This window comes from Pongo pygmaeus, chromosome 5, assembly GCF_028885625.2.
Source record: "Pongo pygmaeus isolate AG05252 chromosome 5, NHGRI_mPonPyg2-v2.0_pri, whole genome shotgun sequence".
Taxonomy (NCBI): Eukaryota; Metazoa; Chordata; class Mammalia; order Primates; family Hominidae; genus Pongo; species Pongo pygmaeus.
The window spans coordinates 170,721,073-170,738,360 of record NC_072378.2 but is presented as its reverse complement, the minus strand read 5'-3'; the positions used below and the strand labels follow the sequence as shown (position 1 = coordinate 170,738,360).

The 17,288-nt window shown below is 47.8% G+C and overlaps 1 long non-coding RNA gene across 1 annotated transcript; it reads left to right on the top strand.

The window, feature by feature from the left end:
• Positions 1-8,624: 8,624 nt before the first annotated feature.
• On the top strand, positions 8,625-11,311 carry LOC134739773 (uncharacterized). Its single transcript, XR_010126819.1, has 3 exons — positions 8,625-8,717; positions 10,511-10,603; positions 10,880-11,311. It is a non-coding gene; the product is annotated as an uncharacterized LOC134739773 (long non-coding RNA).
• The last annotated feature ends 5,977 nt before the right edge of the window (positions 11,312-17,288 follow it).

Below are 17,288 nucleotides of genomic sequence, written 5' to 3'. Positions count from 1 at the left end.
ACTTTGTGCTCCGGCCTGTGACCTCCCCACCGCCAGCCCCCGCGTGAAGGGAAGAGAGAGCTCCAGGGGGTAGACGCGCTGGCCCGGCTGTTGGCCAGGCCCCACTGTCCTCACTGGGCAGGGCTGTGGGAGTTCACGGAGGGAACCTGCAGTTCCTTTTTCTTTCTCACAGACACTCCTGCAGGCAGAGATAAGAAACTCAGGACACACTTGGACCTCTCAATCTCGGATCTCACCCCGGTCCCAGCCCCGGCCTGGCATCTTCTTGGGCACCGCCTTAGGCCCTGTGCCTGTCCTCAGTTGCACTCATCACAGTTGTGGCTAAATAATCAATCATGCAAATTGCCAGTTGGTATCTGCTCCTCCATGAAGGCCGGGAGTTCATCTTACTCAGCGCTGCATTCGGAGGCCTGGCACCCACAGATGTGCTGCCGGAGGTTGTTTCAGCTCCCGCCTGCCTCCTCCCTCCCTCCTCCTTCCCTCTGTCCTTATTCCTTCTCCTTTCCCTTTCAAAGTAATGGAATGGGGGAGCCTTGAGCTACATAGAGCAAGCCGTCAGGGAGCCCAGGCTCCAAGGTCCCAGCAGGGGCACCCCTCCCTGGTGCTGGGAGGTCAGAGGAAACCCCAGGAGGCACCGACCTTTGGCGGGATGCATGGAAACCCTCCCCAAGTCCCTCAGGGAATCCCCTCAGTGCCGCTTCTGCCTCACCTCACTGCCCTGACCATGCTGCGGGAGCCCACTTCCTCCCTCAGGCCCTGGGTGTGATGGGAAGCAGGCAGCGCAGGGGAGTCGGATGCCTGGCAGGTGATGACTCCTGCTCTAAAACCAAACACACTCCCCAGGAAAAAAGTACCCATTAGCTTCTTAATACAAAGGCAGTGCATCATATTGATTCAAAATGAGAAAATATAAATACAAAAATACAGAATTAGGGGAAAATCTTGACTGCCAACACTTGGGTGTATATTCTTCCAGTGTTCTTCTAGGAGTGTGTGTCGATATGTTTTTAAAGCAATTTATGACCATACCTTAGATCCTACTGTGTGATCTAGTCTTTTCACTTGATTATATATGAGAAGCAACTTTATAGCTACATTTCTTTTAGAATAAACTTTAGAATTAGCCAAAGAGCCACTTTTATTCCAGAAAAATCTATACAAAGTGTGTTGGGCAGGTTGTATTCACTCTTTACACCATCCCAGCGTACCAGTAATGGAAGTATTAACGGAGCAGACAACACGTTATGTGGTGTGCATGCATGTGCCATGGGGCCGGTATGTTTACACATCCAACAATATTCCTGGAGTGATGTTTATGTATCAGACACTATTTTAGGAGCCTAGAAGACATCTCTCAATAAGAACTGCAATGTTCTTCTCATGGAGTTTCTATTCTGGGGGATGTGAATTCAACCATTTTTTGAACATAAAATACAGGTTACAAGAAAGAGGAACATGCTTGGTGCCAAAATATTTTTGATTACAGATAACTTTTAAAATATCAAAAATTTTAAAAGTCAGTGCCTTGTATTGCAACTGAAGGTAAGCCTTAAGACACTGCACTCTGATTCACCTGTTCTGAGCATTCATTCAAATTTCTCCAAAATAGCTACATCTTTACCTAAGAGAAAGTGGCACATTAACCCCAATTTTAAAGAAATTTTTTTCTTCCTTTTTTTTTTTTTGAGACGGAGTCTCACTCTGTCGCCCAGGCTGGAGTGCAGTGGCGAGATCTCGGTTTACTGCAAGCTCCGCCTCCCAGGTTCACGCCATTCTCCTGCCTCAGCCTCCCAAGTAGCTGGAACTACAGGCGCCTACTACCACACCCAGCTAATTTTTTGTATTTTTAGTAGAGATGCGGTTTCACCGTGTTAGCCAGGATGATCTTGATCTCCTGACCTCGTGATCTGTCCACCCTGGCCTCCCAAAGTGCTGGGATTACAAGCGTGAGCCACTGTGCCCAGTCTTAAAGAAATTTTTATGGCCTGAATTCCATGCATTAACACAGATTTAATAAACTGTAAACCAAAAATAAAATTCCAAGCCCCGCCCCACCGCACCACGCCATGCAACCATCTGAATGGACTTCCTCCTCCACCAGGGTGTTCTTAAAATTTAACCTGAAAGACTGGTTCAGGCCATGATGGGAAGTGGGGGCCGGACAGGACTCATGATACCTCTCTGGCATTAGCATCAAACAGACCTTAAGTCTGATAAGAGACATTTACAATCTATTCTCTCTGAAGCCTGTTACCCGAAGGCTTCATCTGCACAATCAGAACGTTGGTTTCCACAAGAACTTTTCTTAACCCAGACGTTCCCTCCTATTGAACCCAGGTCTTTAGATAAACTCAACCAATTGTCAACCAGAAAAATTTTTAATTTACCTATAACCTGGAAGCCTCCCTTCAATATACCAATTAGCTTCTTCATACAAAGGCAGTGTATACATACGGATTCAAAATGAGAATCAGTTTGTATCAATTTGTTGTCCCGCCTTTCTTGAACAAGTGTATTTCTTAAATATATTTGATTGGCGTCTCATGTCTCTCTAAAATCTATAAAACTAAGCTGCACCCCAACCACCTTGGGCACGTGTTCTCAGGACCTCCTGAGGGCTGTGTCACGGGCCATGGGCAATCACATTTGGCTCAGAATAAATCTCTTCAAATATTTTACAGAGTTTGACTTGTTTCATTGACAAAACCTTAATTCTATATCTAATACAAAATTGACAGCTCAAAGCAATAGCCCAGAGCCGGGGGTGGAGTTAGGTGGAGGTGAGTTTAATGGAAATGAGACCTGAGACATGTCCCCTGGGAAGTGGGCAGGAGTAGTGACACTCTGTCCCTGCGCAGGAGAGTCCTGGGAGCTGAGGAGGGCTCCTGAGTGTCACGGTGTAGCTCATCTTCTTCAGGTACGCTGACGAGAGAGCATAGCCACATGGTCTCCACGGCCTGTTCTGACTCTGAGTCTTCATTTCACTGGAAATTTGGTGCTGCAGGCGCGAGCTGCGCTTTGCTGCCCAGCTCTGATTCCCCATTGCCTCTCAGAGGCTGCTTGCATCCAGAAACGCCAGTTCCGTAACACACCCTAAGCTCAGTCCCGTCCCCTTCTACCTCCACCAGCTGTGGCTGTTCTCTTTAAACCTTGACTCAGCTAACAGACTCTCCACCTTCCAGTGAGTTAACAAGGTAAATGGCTGCATCCTCCTTGCAATGGAAAGCCTCATAAACTCAGTTCCGCTGTGTGAAGGGAGCATTCAGTGGTTTCAGTTAAGGAGTTACCCTGGAGATCACATGCAGGGTCCCAGCATCTCCGGAGCTGCTGCCCTTCCTTCAAGGGTTCCAGGAAGGTGACCTTGAGAACCTGAGTGAACCCCTGGTCTCTCTGTGGCCCTGACCCTCCAGCAACCAAGTTAGCAGGCCTGGGGACAGAGCAGTGGAGACAGGTTCCTAAGAGGCATGCTGTCCAGCCTGGAGTGTCCATGGTGTCCAGGGAAGCCCAGCTGGCTGAGCGGTGCCAATACAGGATGTGCTTGGAGTTTCTTCCACACCAGCCCCATTTCTAGTAATGCACCACTCGAATGTGGTTGAACACATCTACACCACCTACCCCAGGTCTGCTACCTTGGAGCCTGGGGCACAAGTCTCTGCGTCTCCTGGCGCCCCTGCGCCGCCCCCGGGCTTACGGGTCTGTGCAGATCTGGCTTTCTGGGCAGCTCGGTGTGCAGTGTAAATTAGCATTTTCCTATCCTAATCTGCATGGCACACACACACATTAGGAGATAAAAAAGGCTGAGGGAAAACAGGCCCCGCTTCTCGCGGACGCTTAATAAACAGTAATCAGTGGGAAGGAGGCTGAGGGGGCCCAGCTCATTATCCCTTTAAGGAGCAGGGCCAGTGGGGGGTGGGATGGAGTCCTGCGTCTGCTGCTATAAAGAAATCATTTGAGAAATTTCTAGGGTAACTGGGGTGAAAAATTACAAACAATGTCTATTTTGAGCATAAACTCTTGCTGCTTAGTTACCAGCCCCAGCAAACATCTTCAGGATGTTCTTTAAGACGAACAAAACAAAAAGACAAACAACAACAGCGTCTGTCCTGGCAGCCAGGAGGCTGGGCCCAGAGACGCCCCAGGTGGCGGCTCTTTGTCATGCTAATGCCTGAGCCGCTTTTCAAGGTTTTCACCTGAGGCCTCGCTGCCCAGGGCTGCCTCGGTGGAGTAACCTAGGTAACTCCAGGAATGCTGCGCTCCAGGGTGCTGTGCTGACTTGGGGACCAGGCTCATTAAAACACCTGGCACATTGGCGTGGTTTTGACCATCTGCTTGTCACACATAAAATTTTGATTTCTAACATCATGGCAGAGGACACCAGACTTGGTGAGTTTTCCCCCCTGCCCTCACGGCCCTGCCTTGCGGCCTCTGTCTGCAGTATGATTCCAGAATGACCTCTGTGGGCAGCTGCTTCTTCAAATGCACGCATGTTTCAGCCATGCTGCAACCCACCCGGTCACAGAGGGTGTTCCTTCTGCAGAATGCAGGTTTTGTCTGATTTATGGCCTGTACTCTCGGGAGGAAGGGCTAAAGGGGTAGGGGGTTTGGTGTCTCGGGAAGAATTTTCTTTTTGCCAGACTGTGGTTAAATTCCAGCCCCTCCTGGTGCTGGGAAGCCTCCTCTGGACAGCGCTGGCTCCTTTGATTGGACTCATAAGCAGTTCCTGCAGCTGCCTGGGCTGCATACATTGCTCTAGCCCAGGGTTCCTCAGCCTCAGCAGTATTGACACTTGGAGCGGGATGACTCTGTTGCTGGAGACTGCTGTGCCTTATAGATAGTTTCACAGCATCCCTGGCTGCATCCCACTCAGCACCAGCACAGAGAGCCAAAAATGTCTCCAGACATTGGCAAATGTGCCCCCAGGGCACAATTCCACCCTTGAGAGCTGCTGGTCTAGTCTGTTCTTTCAATTAAGTTTTGCAAAACTGGGGCTGTCAGCACAGAGGAAATCTGATGAGGACCAGCTACATAATTCTCAGAGCCTGGTATAAAATGAAAATGCAGGACCCCCTGTTCCAAGGTCATTAAGACTTTCAGGATGGTGAAGGCAGAGAACCAGGCAGGGATCTGTGTGCTGGTGCGGCGGTGGGGTCAGCCCTGAAGCCACAATGTACCTTCTGCCTCGGTACAGCACTGTCCCTGTAGCGATCATCTAAGCAAGCCCTGATCTTCAGGTTGGGACACCCAGGCCAGGGGGTCATGGGTCCTCTCTTACCTCTGACCCTGGTTTTGTGCTGTATGGTTTTGTCACCAAGGAAGAGCCCTGAGTTCTCTCCCACAGACCCACAGGGTGGTTTCTGGCCTCTGTGGGTCTCAGCCTAGCAAAGCGTTAGCAGTCTATGAAGCTTTCACCCCAGTGATATGGTATAGCTGTGTCTTCACCCAAATCTCATCTTGAATTGTAGTTCCCATCATCCCTACGGTGTTCTGGGAAGGACCCAATGGGAGGTAATTTAATCATGGGGGTGGTTACCCCCATGCTGCTGTTCTTGTGAAGTGAGTGAGTTCTCATGAGATCTGATGGTTTTATGAGGGGCTTTCCCCCTTTTGCTCAGCACTTCCTCTTCCTGCCATCATGTGAAAAAGGATGTGTTTGTTTCCCCTTCTGCCATGATTGTAAGTTTCCTGAGGCTTCCCCAGCGATGCCAAACTGTGAGTCAATTAAACCTCTTTCCTTTATAAATTACCCAGCCTCAAGTATGTCTTTATTAGCAGCGTGAAAACGGACTGATATAGTAAACTTGTACTGCAGAAAGTGGGGTGCTGCTATAAGGATACCCAAAAATGTGGAAGTGACTTTGGAATTGTGTAACAGGCAGTGGTTGGAACAGTTTGGAGAGCTCAAAAGAAGATAGGAAAATGTGGGAAAGTTTGGAACTTCTAGAGACTTCTTGAATAGCTTTGCCCAAAATGCTGATAGTGATATGGACAATAGAGTCCAGGCTGAGGTGATCTCAGGTGGAGATGAGGAACTTGTTGGGAATGGGAGTAAAGGTCACTCTTGCTATGCAAGGAGACTGGCAGCATTTTTCTCCTGCCCTAGAGATCTGTGACAATTTGAACTTGAAAGAGATGATTTAGGGTATCTGACAGGAGAAATTTGTAAGTGGTAAAGCATTCAAGAGGAAGCAGAGCATAAAAGTTTGGAAATTTTGCAGCCTGGTGATGTGATAGAAAAGGAAACCACATTTTCTAGGGAGAAATGGAAGCCTGCTGTAGAAATTTGCATAAATAATGAGGAGCCAAATGTTTATCACCAAGAAAATGGGAAAAATGTCTCCAGGGCATGTCAGAGACCTTCATGGCAGCCTCTCCCATCACAGACCTGTAGGCCTAGGAGGGAAAAATGGTTTCCTGGGCTAAGCCCAGGGCCCTCCTGCTCTGTGCTGCCTCAGGACATGGTGCTCTGCTTTTCAGCTACTTCAGCTCCAGCTGTGGCTAAAAGAGACCAAGGTACATCTTAGGCCATTGCTTCAGAGGGTATAAGCCCCAAGCCTTAGTGGCTTACACATGGTGTTGGTCCTGTGGATACACAGAAGTCAAGAATTGAGGTTTGAGAACCTCCTGTTAGATTTCAGGTGATGTGTGGAAATGCCTGGATGTTCGGGCAGAAGTTTGCGCAGAGGTGGAGCCCTCTTGGAGAACCTCTGCTATGGCAGTGTGAAAGGGAAATGTAAGGTCGGAGGCCCCACACAGAGTCTCCACTGGGGCACTGCCTGGTGGAGCTATGAGAAGAGGGCCACCCTCCTCTAGACCCCAGAATGATAGATCCACTGCCAGCTTGCACTGTGTGCCTGGAAAACCTACAGACACTCAATGCCAGCCATGAAAGAAGCTGGGGTTGGGGGCTGTACCCTGAAAAGCCACAGGGGCAGAGCTACCCACAGTCATGGGAGCCCACCTCTTACATCAGCATGACCTAGATGTGAGACATGGAGTCAAAGGAGATCATTTTGGAACTTTAAGTTTTAATGGCTGCCCTATTGGATTTCAGACTTGCATGGGGCCTATAGCCACTTTGTTTTGGCCGTTTCTTCCATTTGGAACAGAAACATTTACCCAGTGCCTGTGCCCCCATTGCATCTTGGAAGTAACTAACTTGCTTTTGATTTTACAGGCTAATAGGCAGAACGGGCTTGCCTTGTCTCAAGGAGACTTTGGATTTTGACTTTTGTGTTAATGCTGGAATGGGTTAAGACTTTGGGGGACTGTTGGGAAGGCATGATTGTGTTTTGAAATGTGAGGACATGAGATTTGGGAGGGGCTGGGGTGGAATGATATGGTTTGGCTGTGTCCCCACCCAAACCTCATCTTGAGTTGTAGTTCCCATAATCCCCAGGTGTCATGGGAGAGACCCAGTGGGAGGTAATTGAATCATGGCAGTGGTTACCTCCATTCTCTTCTTGTGACAATGAGTGAGTTCTCACAAGATCTGATAGTTTTAGAAGGGGCTTTTCCCTCTGGTGCTTAGCACTTCTCCTTCCTGCTGCCATGTGAAGAAAGATGTATTTCCTTTCCCTTCTGCCATGATTGTAAGTTTCCTGAGGCCTCCCCAGCCAGGCTGAACTGCGAGTCAATTAAAACTTTTTTCCTTATAAATTACCCAGTCTCAGGTATGTCTTTATTAGCAGCATGAGAATGGACTAATACAGCAAGGTAGGGGCTGAGGGAAGCAGTCTTAGCCTCTCTGGCAGCTGTAACATCCCAGCTTTGCAAGGGTCATGAGGACAGGACAGCAAATGAGTCAGAAGCCATTCTGAATCCCTTCCCATCAGAATAGACATTCCCCCAAACTCAGATGAGCCATGGCAGAGATAAAAGGGCAGCTCACAAGCTTCAGAAACTTCCACATCTCTAGGTCTAGGTCCAGGTTCAGGTAAGGCCAAAGCACTCTCCTATGCCTCTGTCAAGGGCTGGGCAGAAACTAGGCTGACAGACAAAAGCCATGATCAGTAGACAGGGCAAACAAAGCCATTGGTAAGGGTGGGCACAGGACTTCACACAGGGCAACTGTGACCCTGGAGACAAGGAAGCCATGAGTCTAATTATCAATGGACTGTCCCATCCCTAATGGGGTCATTCATTTGGAGACTCCCATTCATAGCAAAGCTGGGGTCGGCCAGGCCAGTCCTGGCAGATGGCTGAGTCCAGGCAGGTGTCTGCAAGACTGTGCTGGAGCAGAGCTTCCAGCAGGGGTGCTGTGCCCTGGGAAGGCTGAGGCTCCAATCCCATCAGGACCAGAGAGACAGGGTGCAGGCCCTGTAGCATTGCAGCCACAGTGCAGGGCACATGGCTGGCTACTGCAGGGAGGCTTCCTTTTCCTGTGCCTGTGATACTGCACTGCCAGGCCTGGCCTTCTGCTCTGGAGCCTGCTGTGATGAGATAAATGTGAAATGAGGTGTGATATGGTTTGGCTGTGTCCCCACCTAAATCTCATCTTGAATTCCCATGTTATGGGAGGTTCCCAGTGGGAGGTAATTGAGTCATGTGGGCAGGTCTTTCCCATGCTAGTCTTGTGATAATGAATAAGTCTCACAAGATCTGATGGTTTTATAAGGGGGAATTTCCTTGCTTAAGCTCTCTTCTCTTGTCTGCCACCATGTGAAACATGCCTTTCACCTTCTACCATGATTGTGAGGCCTCCCCAGCCATGTGAAACTGTAAGTCCATTAAACCTCTTTCTTTTGTAAATTGCCCAGTCTCAGGTATGTCTTTATTAGCGGTGTGAAAATGGACTAATACAGTAAATTGGTAGTGCAGAGAGTGGGGTGATGCTGAAAAGATACCTGAAAATGTGGAAGCAACTTTGGAACTGGGTAACAGGCAGGGGTGGAACAGTTTGGAGGGCTCAGGAGAAGACAGAAAAATGTGAGAAAGTTTGGAACTTCCTAGAGACTTGTTGAATGGCTTTGCCCAAAATGCTGATAATGATATGGACAGTAAAGTCCACACTGAGGTGGTCTCAGAGGGAAATGAGGAACTTGTTTGGAACTGGAGCACAGGTGACTTAGCAAAGAGATTGGTGGCATTTTGCCTCTGCCCTAGAGATTTTTGGAACTCTGAACTTGAGAGATATGATTTAGGTTATCTGACAGAAGAAATTTCTAAGCAGCAAAGCATTCAAGAGGTGACTTGAGTGCTGTTAGAGATATTCAGTTTTATAAGGAAAACAGAGCATAAAGTTCAGAAAATTTGTAACCTGACAATGTGATACAAAAGAAAAACCCATTTTCTGAAGGGAAATAATTCAAGCTGGCTGCAGAAATTTGCATAAGTAATGAGATGCCAAATGTTAATCCCCAAAACAATGGGGAAAATGTCTCTAGGGCATGTCAGAAGTCTTCACAGCAGCCCCTCCCATCAGAGGCCTGGAGGCCTAGGAGGAAAAAGTGGTTTTGGGGCCCAGAGTCCCTGTGCTGTGTGCAGTCTAGGGACTTGGTGCCCTGCATCCCAGCTGCTCCAGCCATGGCTGAAAGGGGCCAACATAGAGCTCAGGCCATGGTTTCAGAGGGCGCAAGCCCCAAGCCTTAGCGGCTTCCACATGATGTTGAGCCTGCAAGTGCACAGAAGAATTGAGGTTTGGGAACCTCTGCCTAGATTTCAGAGGTTGTATAGAAATGCCTGGATGTCGAGGCAGAAGTTTGCTGCAGGGATGGGCTCTCAAGGAGAACCTCTGCTAGGATAGTGCAGAAGGGAAATGTGAGATTGGAACCCCCACACAGAGTCCCTATTGGGGCACTTCCTAGTGGAGCTGTGAGAAGAGGGTGACCATCCTCCAGACTCCAGGATAGTAGATCCACTGACAGCTTGCACTCTGTGCCTGGAAAAGCTGCAGACACTCAACACCAGCCCATGAAAGCAGCCGGGAGGGAGGCTGTACCCTGCAAAGCCACACAGGGGCAGAGTTGCCCAAGACCATGGGAACCCACCTCTTCCATCAGCATGATCTGGATGTGAGACATGGAGTCAAAGGAGATCATTTTGGAGCTTTAAGATTTGATTGCCCCACTGGATTTTGGACTTGCATGGGGCCTGTAGTACCTTTGTTTTGGCGAATTTCTCCAATTTGTAATGACTTATTTACCCAATGCCTGTACCCCTGTTGTATCTAGGAACTAACTAACTTACTTATGACTTTACAGGCTCATAGGTGAAAAGACTTTCCTTGTCTCAGATGAGACGTTGGACTGTGGACTTTTGAGTTAACACTGAAATGAGTTAAGATTTTGGGGGACTGTTGGGAAGGCATGATTGGTTTTAAAATATGAGGACATGAGATTTGGGAGGGGCCAAGGGCAGAATGACATGATTTGGCTGTGTCCCCACCCAGATCTCATCTTGAATTCCCAGGTATTTGAATTGTGGGGGCAGGTCTTTCCTGTGCTGTTCTGGTAATAGTGAATAAGTATCACGAGACCTGATGGTTTCATAACGGGGAGTTTCCCTCCACAAGCTCTCTCTTTGCCTGCTGCCATCCATGTAAGACGTGACCTGCTCCTCCTTGCCTTCCACCATGATTGTGAGGCTTCCGCAGCCACATAGAACTGTGAGTCCATTAAACTTGTTTCTTTTGTAAATTGTCCAGTCTTGGGTATGACTTTATTATCAGTATGAAAATGGACTAATACAAAGTGGGAATGGAGTGGCTTGGGCAGGGACCCCAGCCATCCCCTCCTTGCTGGGGATGGCAACATTGGGCTGCTGCAGTGCAGGTGGTCTTGGTGGGGGGTAAAAGTTGCATGGGGCAAGAGTCCCACCCATCCTCCTTCCCATCTTGCCAACCCTGGCCTTGTTGGTTTTGTCACCTCTGGGAACCACCTAGGAGAGACAGCAAGGTTGCCTCCAGGGGGACAGCAGCAGGACACCCCCCCCCCCCACCAACAGCACAAGCAGAGGGACATGGGGCATCCGACATGGCCAGAGCTGTTGACTGTGGCCAGGCAGGTACACCCAGCAGGAATCCGGTGTGAGCCATGCCTCTGGCTGGAAGTGAGTTTGCTGTTCACAGATGGCCCTGGCTCCTCTGTGAGCATCTAAAGCTGGCAGCGATATGTGCTTTTCTGAGACTCACTGCTTGAACTGCATGCAGGGAGGAGGCTGGGCACTGGCAACCCAACTGGCCTGGTGCTCTGTGATGAGGATGAGAGATTCGGAGCCATCACCCAAAGGCAGAGCTCCCAAGGCTGTTCAGTGTCGACTTGGAGCCCAAGAAGCAGGAATGCCTTATCAATAAAAAGAGTCAAAATCTGTAAAATATTTGAATAGATTTATTCTGAGTCAAATATGAGTGACCACAGCCTGAGACACAGCCTCAGGAGGTCCTGAGAACATGTGTCCATTTTAGGGAGTTGTAAGGCATCGGTCAATACACATCAGGTGCACATTGCTTCAGTCTGGAAAGGCGGGACAATGGGAAGTCAAGGGGCAGTGGGGGGCTTCCAATCATAGGTGGATTCAAAGATTTTCTGATTGGCAATTGGTTGAAAGAGTTGTTATTATCTAAAAACTTAGAATCCATAGGAAGGCAGTGTCTGGGCTAAGAGAAGAGGTTGTGGAGACCAAGGTTTTCTCATGCAGACGAAGCCTCCATGTAGCAGGCTGCAGAGAGAAGAGATTGTAAATACTTCCTATTAGGCTTAAGGTCTGTGCTGATGTTCTTGCTGGTCAGCTTTTCCGAGTTCCAGCATTTGGGGGTATAATGAGGCATCTGACCCCCATTTCCTGTCATGGTGTTCTTGCTGGTCAGCTTTTCCTGGGTTCCAGTGGTTGTGCGGTATAATGAGAAATGTCTGACCCCCACTTCCCATCACGGCCTGAAGGAATTTTTCAGGTTAACTTCGGAATGCCCGTGGCTGAGAGAAGGGGCCCATTTAGATCCTTGTGGGGGCTTAGAATCTTATTTTTGGTTTATACCTTGAGTCACTTCATTCTTAAGCTCAGTGATTCAGAATATGTTTTGGAAACATAAACGTTAAATGGGCTGAGTATGTGGTAAGACCCTGTTTCTTCACTCATCTTAAAGGCCCTGAAACATCCAGACTTTCTCTGGGCCACTTCAGAGCAAAGCACAGTGATTTGTACAAGCCTTAGGTAGAATACAAAGTTTACATTGGAAGCACAAGAATACGAACAGTAGGAGTCTACCTTGCCTTCTAAAACACCAAGACCTTTGTTCATACAGAGACAGGGACTCAGAAGCTTGCCATGCACTGAACTTTTTCAGAACACAAAGGGGCTACGCTTGTCAATTCTTTGAACACATTTTTTGTCTTTATTTTAAAAATGTATGATTTTTTTGTAATGTCCTCCTTATATCACAAGAATGCCCTGCAAAAATATTAGAAAATATGAAAAATATAAAATAGAACATGAGAAATCAACACCACCACAAGCCTGAGGCGGTCACTTTGGATGCTCCACACTGTCTTTTCCTCTTCCCTTCGTACCTAGCTTTGCATTCTCAGGAGCCCTGCATCCACCAAACACAAAACTTCTGGGCCTCCTCCTGGTCTTATTTCCTGTTTCTTAAATTTCCATTTTGATTTCCACTTAAATCTTTAAAACTGCAGTGCCCTCACATTAGTCCTGTCTCAGCCCACTGGTGGCTGCACAGGCGTTGACTTGGCCCTTGCAAATCTCCATCCCATGGGTGAGGGAGCTGCCGGGGAGGAGGATGTGGAGGACACAGGGACCCAGTCTGCAGACGCACAGACCCGCTGGTCACGGCGGTCCTTTCCTGGGAGTCACATCTCATCCTGTGGCTGCAGGATCTCTCCAAGGCCACACTTTTGGCCTTGTCAATTGAAACGTGCATTTGGAGAGCGGTGGTTTTGCAGCTGTGACCATTCTGGTTCACATCGTCTGTGGCCCAAGGAAGGAAGGACCCCACATCACTTTCTTCTGGGGGTCCCCAACCCAGTACAAGGCCCTGGAGAGAAATACGCCCTAGGAAAGATTTGATTCATGAATGAATAAATAGATGAGTGAATTTTGCAAAAAAAAAAAAAAAAATGATTTTTGTATAGCTAAGACAAACTACTTTTCACCTCAGTTTGTCTAAGGTAAGGAGAAAGGGTAAGTAACTCAATTTCTGACAAACCTGACTCCACTAACACTCACCATCCACTTTCCTGTCTCGTTCTCTCACTCGTTAGAAAACTGTTTTCTGACTGCCTGCTCTAGATCGTTCCACACTTTCAAATAGACGAGGGGTTCATGTGCACCCAACCGACCCCTCCATGGAATGGGCTGGCTCCAGGCACATGTGTCCCAGTGGAGTGTCCAGAGCTTACCGAACGTCCCTACACCAAGATGTTCCTGCCCCCAGGGGCTCCCCAAGGTGGGAGCCATCGGTGCCAGGCCTCTGGCCAGGGGCTGGGCGTTGTGAGTCACTCTCGTGGTGTTGCTGAGGAAGCGGAAGAGGCAGGCAGAGCAGAGACAGAAGAATCCATGCCTCGTACACATGTGTGGTTCCAGCCATGGAGAGTTCCAGCCTTCGAGAATTCCAGGCAGCTTGGGTAGGGCACCCACCTGCTCAGCACCTTGATGGTGAGGGAACCACTTTTCTGTCCAGCAAAAGTCTCTCCAGCCGAGAAGAGGTGTCCTGGTTCCTGGGAGATGACTCGGCAATGTTGGGATAATGTTGCTGGTTCTCAAACTTCCTCAAAGTCTGTAGGCATGGCGAAGGCTCAGGAGACAGTGACCACAGCATCTGGCTATAATGCCAGTCCAGAGACTTAGAAGAACCTCTAAAATTTATTTTGTTTCTCCCTGGGTACGTTTGGAAACACACTCCCAGCAAGTCACATGCATACATTCACAAAGAGTGCTTCTTACGGTTGCTTGGAGGTGCAGTTCATCTGTTGGAATTGGGTCACCCCAGGCCATGGGAGGGAGGCTCCACAGAGAGCCAAGGACTGGGTGCTGTCCTGGCAGCCATCAGGCCTACCTGGAAACACCAACCTTAGGGCAAGTGCCCAGTGCTCACTGCTCTCATCAGCACCCACTTCTTACCCTTGCTCAGTGGTGAGGTCCGCGGGGGCCAGGGTAATTCTTCAGTAGGACACCCCACAGCATGGATGATCTTAACCATTTCTAGGTGTTCAGCTCCTTAGTGTTAAGTAAATCCACACTGTTGTGCACCTAGTCCAGAGCCTTTTCACCTCCGCCCCCATTAAACACAGTCCCTGCTGCTTCCCCTGCCCCCACACCCACCTTCCTGCTTTCTCTCTCCGTGATGTGACTCTTCTAGGGACCTCATGAAGTGGGGTCATGCAGGACTTGGCTTTCTGTGGCTGGCTTATTCCACTGAGCATGGTGCCCTCGTACACACACAACACACACATACACACAACACACACATACACACAACACACACAACACACAACACACACATGCATACACCACACACAACACACATAACACAATACAACACACAACACACACACAACACACACAACACACACACAACACACAACACAACACACACTCATACACCACACACAACACACATACACACATGACACAACACACAACACACACATACACACACAACACAACACATACACAACACACACAACACAACACACAACACATACACAACACACAACACACACATATTTTGTTTATCCATTGATCTGTTGATGGACCCTTGGGTTGCGTCCACATTTTAACCGTTGTGAATAATGCTGCTGGATTCCGTGACTGTCTCTTCATGACCCTGCTCTGCCTTCAGTTCTTTTGCGTATATGCCCAGAAGTGGGATTGCCGAAAAATATGCTAATCTTATGTTTATTTTGTGAGGAATTGCCTTAGTGTTTTCCACAGCGGCTGCACCATTTGACCTTCCTGCTCACAGGGAACAAGTGTTCCAATTCCTCTTCATCTTTGCCAACAATTTTTAACTTTTGTTGATAGTGGTCACCCGACTGCATGTGAGGTGATGTCTCATTATGTTTTTGATTAGCATTTCCCTCATGTTTAGTGGTGTTGAGCTTCCTTTCATGTGCTTGCTGGCCATTTGTATACCAGCTTTAGAGAAATGTCTACTCAAGTCCCTCGCCCGTTTCTAAATTGGGTCATTTGGTTTTTGTTCTTGAGTTTTAGGAGTCCTGTAAATATTCTGGATATTAACCCCTTGCCAGATACACAATTTCCAAATATTTTCTCCCATCCATAGGTTGCCTTTCCTCTGTCAATTGTGTCCTTTGATGTACAGAAGTTTTAAAATTTTAATGTAGTTCCATTTGTCTATTTTTGCTTTTATTGTCTGTGCTTTTGGTGTCACAGGCAGGAAATTCATGACAAATCCAATGCTATAAAACTTTCCTTTATGTTTTCTTTTAAGACATTTACAATGTTGGGTCTTGCATTTAGGTCTTTGACCTATTTTGAGTGAATTTTTGTTCATAGTGTAAGGTAAGTGTCTAGCTTCATTCTGTTGCATGTGGACAGCCAGGTTTCCCAGCGTCATTTGAAGAAGTCATCCCTTCCTCATGGAATGGTCTTGATGCGTGAGTTAAAGTCATTTAGCCACAGATGTGCATTTCTGAGCCCTCTATTCTAGTCTGTTGCTCTATATATCTGTCTTTTTTTTCCTGCCAGTACCACACCATTCGATTACTGTATCTTTGTAGTAAGTTTTGAAATCAGAAAATGTGAGTCATCTTTCTTTTTTATTTTCAAGTTTGTTTTGGCTAATCAGGGTCTCTTGAGACTTTATATATGAATTTTAGGATTAATTTTTTTCATTTGCACAAAATGCCATTGGGATTTTGGTAGGGATTTTATAGAATTCCTAGAGACTGCTTTGCATGTTGTGAATATCTTAACAATACTAAGTGAACACAGGATGCCTTTCCATTTATTTGTGCCTTCTTCAATTTCGTTTAGAAATGTCCTGTAGTTTTCAATGTGCAAGTCTTTCACCTCCTTGGTTAAGTTCATTTTTAGGTATTTTATTCCTTTTCAATGCTCTTGAACCTGGATCCTTTTCCTGATTTCCTTTTTGGATTATGCATTGTTCATGTATAGAAACACAACTGATGTTTGTTGATTTTGTATCTTGAAACTTTGCCAAATTCATTTATGAGTTCCAATAATTTTCTTTGTGGGACAAGCATTCAGTAATTTCTTAGGCAAATGTAAGACCTGCAGTGAGTGGTCCTGCTGGAAAGAATGGAAAACACTTACTGAGCATTTACTGTGTGCTGAGCTCCTTTACAGCAACTCTAGCCTCAAGTCAGGTCTAACAGCATTCTTTCTTTTTAGGTAGACACTATCTCTTTGAGGGCCCTCATACCCTACAAAAGAGATGGCTTTCTCAATTTACAAAGGAGAACACTGAGGTTCACTGTTAAGGCCTGGGAACAGCAGAGCAGGGAGGCACCGGGTGCTGGGTGTGGGTCTGGACTCTGTGCCTGCAGAGCTTGTGTTCTCTGAATTAGAGTCCTCGGCATAAACGAAGCCGCACACACACTCACTCGTGCATTTCTTTTGTTGTTGTTGTTTTGTCTTTGTTCTTCCTTCTGATTTATACAGAACCCTCCAACACATCTTTAAGCACCATCTGGAGCTTCAATTCAAACACATTTTAAAAAAAGATCTTTCAAATTATTTTGTCTGTAACTCCCAAAGGACATCCCAATGGATCGATTGATGTTTCATCTGTTTTTAATACTGTAACATAAATAAAAGTTAATGCACTTTAGCACGCCACACAAGCCTGATTCAAAGAAACATTATTTACAGGCCTTGTTGGAGGCGTCTGCAGGGAGCCAACAGAGAGCTAAGCCCACAGAAGTCTGTGTTTGGGCCTGTGGCTCGGGGTCCTGATGGGGCCACAGGACGTCAGTGCTGTCAGGCTCCTGAGATGTTCTCTGAAGAGCTGGTCCCCAGGAGAGGCTGTGACCACGGGGCTCAGAAGGCCACCAGGGCAGGTGCACCCACATGGATGCTCAGTTGGAAAGGCTGGTGGAGGAGTGAGTCCCTCCTTCAAAACACGTTTGTGGTTGAGCTTCGCCGCGCAGGCTGGTGCCCTTGTCCACAGAGGCCCCTGCTCCTGGATCACCCCACAGGGCCCAGAGCCTTCAGCACCTGGGCTGAGCCACCACTCAGGGTCACACCCGTGGCTGGAGCTTCTGGTCATAGACACAGGGTGATGCGACCTCCTAGTCTCCCACCCAGCAGTGAAGGGCAGGGGCTTGGAGGGGCCTGAAGCTCCAACCCCAGCT